The sequence below is a fragment of the Schistocerca nitens genome, chromosome 7, assembly GCF_023898315.1.
Source record: "Schistocerca nitens isolate TAMUIC-IGC-003100 chromosome 7, iqSchNite1.1, whole genome shotgun sequence".
NCBI lineage: Eukaryota > Metazoa > Arthropoda > Insecta > Orthoptera > Acrididae > Schistocerca > Schistocerca nitens.
The window spans coordinates 574389284-574393394 of NC_064620.1; positions in this window are offsets into that span (position 1 = coordinate 574389284).

The window sequence follows — 4111 nt, forward strand, 5'->3', positions numbered from 1 at the left end:
CTGGTAGTTTACTGTCCTGTAAATTTCTGATCTGATGAAATGGTTTGAAGTGTGTATTGTTATATGGCATTTTCAGTTCTTGCTACTGTTGGTAATGGAGGCTGAGGGAAATGAAAGGAGACTCAAAACTTGACATTTACTGGAAATTAATTTCTTTTCTTATTTAAAACCAAATTAATTTTCAGTTATTTGCTCTCTTAGGTAGGTATTCTGTTCCTAACATTATTATCTAAAAACAGATGACAATGTTGTCCAAGTAAGTGTTCATTTTGTATGATACTCTTGTCTGGTATACCAGACACCAGTGTCAGGTACTCCTTGATTTACTTGCAGTTCAGTGAGATCTGAAGCAAAGAACCAGTAGCCTGTTTGTAGCTTCTGTTTTATTTATTTTGGCCACTAACTATGTTAGATTGTAGCACAAACTGTACAGGATTTCTAGTATTGTAATTGCACTACTCTGGATCTTGAAATCCAGTGTAAACCTGATGAGTTGCGTTTGGCCCTGTGGGTAGGGTTAAAATTAAAAATTAAAATTTTCTGGGTTAAGTTCCGTTTTGGTTCTAGAATTTATTCTAACTTTAGCATGACTTCTCATCACTTTCAGTTCTTTGTATGAGGGTTGGAACTTAAATAGTGGCAACTATTTATTCACAACCAATACAAAAGAGTTATATGTTTGCACCTGTTACTGTCCTTCAAAGTAGTCACCAGCATTGTGTAGAACCCTTTGCCAGTGATGTGGAAGGCGTATTATACCGTTGGCAGAGCCTGTTCTGTTGATGGTGCGAATGGAGGTGTTTACTGCCTGTCGAATCTTTGGAACATTTCTGAAGTGAATGCCACAAAGTGGTTCCTTCATCTTTGGAATCAAATCAAAGTCACAAGGACTTAAGTCTGGGGAGTATAGTGGATGGCACAGTACTTCCCAGTCTCATCGACCAACAGAGTAGCCACAGCTTGCGCTGTATGTGCTCGTGCATTGTCGTGCAAAATGATGGGTGGGTTGCGCAGAAAGTGTCGCCGCTTCTTTAGCAAAGCTTGTCGTAGGTGATGCTCCAAAAACGAACAGTAATACTGTGCATTGATGGTCTGCCGTGGAGGAACGTAATGCATTAGGATAACACCATCACAGTCATATACGAGAATCACCATAACTTTACACCGTTCCATTTGCACCATCAACAGAACAGGCTCTGCGCCTTCCACATTGCTGGCAACGGGTTCTACACAACGCTGGTGACTACTTTGAAGGACAGTAACAGGTGCAAACATGCAACTCTTTTGTATTGGTTGCGAATAAATAGTTGCCACTATTAAAGTTCCATCCCTTGTATTTGTGAAAGATATCAAGGTACATGGTGGCTTTTATTCCAAGTGTAAGTCTGTCTATAAATGGGTGTGAAAACTGGTTCCCAGGCTAAAATATGACCAAGGCATGCTGTCTCCTTCAGGACAAGTTCTACTAAATCACAGTGGCATTCAGAGTGAACTAGTTGATGGCAGGCTTCACTTTTATCAGTTTGGTGCAAGACCCCTCACTGTCATGTAACTGACTCTGCCACATCATCATTCTTTACAGTATCCCTTTTGTATTAACCCTTTGCCTTATGATTTAAGTTCCATTAGCGTGAGCCGTAAGTGGCTGCAAGGTACAGATGCACCTTACGATTCCCGGCACTTACACATGCTAAGGTTGCAGTGCACTACGCCTGGCAGTGTCCAAAGTCATGCAGACGCCCTCGGTATTTGTAAGTACGTGTGTGAGATACCAGTAACGTGACATTTCTACAGGTATCATAAATAATGACGATTAGTTGCCCTTTGTAAACAAAACATTCATTGTCTCAAACACAACGATATATTCACAAATATTTTATTTCCCTTAATACATTGATGAAATACATCTTAATAATAATCTTCACAACAATGCAATGATCTAAGACTATAATATTTTGTTCAAAACATTCTGGGACCTGTTACGTTAGTACGTTGGCAAACATATTTTCAAACGCAACGTCTTCACAATGACATGTACATGAATTTAACAGTCTTCGATTGTATGATATCGTTCAAAACAATCTGGCACATGTAATGGAACCCTGCACTTTTTGCATTCCCACGTTGTTTTGCTGCGTCGTTTATGCTTTTTGCACACTACACAAGCGCTTGCAGGATTTACTTTTGATGGTGTTGGATCAATATGTTTGGGAAAATGTGCCCAATGTTGCGCGTGCAGTCTTTGTGATATATCGCCAGATGCTAATTGTCCCTTCAGATTATATTCCGGTAAAGGTGTAGTTTTCAGCAATGATTCTGCAATGTGAATCCTATATTCTGCGTAGCTTTGTCCTGTGCTGCAATGTATTTTGTAATACAAAATGTATGTGTTAAATAAAGCAACATCAAATAGGTAAAAGAATATCTTGCGGTATCCTTTCATACATTTTCTCATCAGAGGGAAGCATGCGAGCATCTGATCTTGGTGATCAATTCCAATCATGCCTCTATTGTATTCGATGACACATTTTGGTTTCCACGACACATTGCGGAGAGGTGTGTCTGTGGCAATCGTTGCTGCTGTTGAATGTTTTGTGGAAAGCTTGTAAACCTCTCGTTTATCTTTCCATTTTAGTGCCAATATTCTATTACAACTCCTCACTGTATATTCTTCCTTCTTTAATTTTGCCTTCAGGACGTCTGTGGGCATATTTTTTCTGTCTGAGCCCACTGTTCCAGTCACATTAGTTTTATTGGTGAGGAGAGTCTTGAAAAGTTTCGGTGAAGAAAACCAGTTACCTAAATATCGATTATGCCCTTTGTGTAATACCGACTATGATAATTCTAGAAATACACTTTCAAAGGCACTAACACTAACATCACATTTGTCTCTACCCATGTATATCTTAAAACATAGCAGTATCCTGAACTTGACTCACACAATCTATAAATTTTAATACCAGACCTCGCTCTTTTTGATGGGTTAAATTGTTTGTAGGATAAAGTGCCCCTTAAATTTCATTAATGATTCATCAATGGCAATATTATCTTGCATTGTGTACACTTCCTCAAATTTTTGATGTAACATTTCTATGACTGGCCTTAGTTTGTACAGCTTATCTGTGTTGTTGGCTAAACTGTTATTCGCTAGATGCAGAAATCTACTCATGCAGAAATCTCCTGAATGGCAGTCTTCCTAAATATTGGCGTTTCTATTACGGCCCTCCTAGACAAATACATCTGAATCGACGTTTTCCTTACTTCAGCCATGATTATGCATAGCACAATGTATATTTTTATTTCATTACAGCCGATAGGAGACCACTTTCAATCTATTTTTTGTCTCTACTGTTCATTGTTGAGTACATCTTGTGCGTATCTATTCGTCTCAGTTATGATGTTTTCCCAAAATGTACTATTAAATATCACATAGAAAATGTCTAATTCTCTTATGCTTGTACTCACATGCTGTAAAGCTGCTTCCTTTATTCTGGGAATTTCCATATAAGTCAAGATTGTTGGTTCATTGTCTTCCTTTTGCCACATCCACAACTCTGATTGTTGCTGTTAGGTTTGCTCTTCTTCGTTAGTATCATCTTCAATCACCAGCCGCTTACACTGTTTTCATACAGGAGGTAAAAAATTGCTACCACTGTCACTGCCGCTGTCAAAATATCCTGCCCTTTCCATGTGAACACGTTTGCTACATGTCGGGAACATTGTGAAAGTATTTTTGTAATGTCGGCAGGTCTGAATGCGGCAAAGAACACTTTGTGTATGCCACGTGCACTCGGATCAGCTCCGCAACGTGTCAGAGACATTCTGTTTACATTTGGCGCGGCTGACCGACGATGTCTGTCACACGACTTGCGCTTGTTTGGAGCGGTAAACGTAAAACGTCTCTGATATGTCTAGATGATGTTTGGCCTGGTCGGCACGCTGCTTCCCTCACACGACATTGTAAGCTAAGGGGTTAAGGAGTGCTCTTCTTCTTCTTCTTCTTCTTCTTCTTCCTCTTCCTGGAACATCTCTGCTAATGTATGTAATTTACAACACCTTTTGCAATATTCTCTCTCCTCCCAATATCTTTCATTTAATATGTCTACCCATT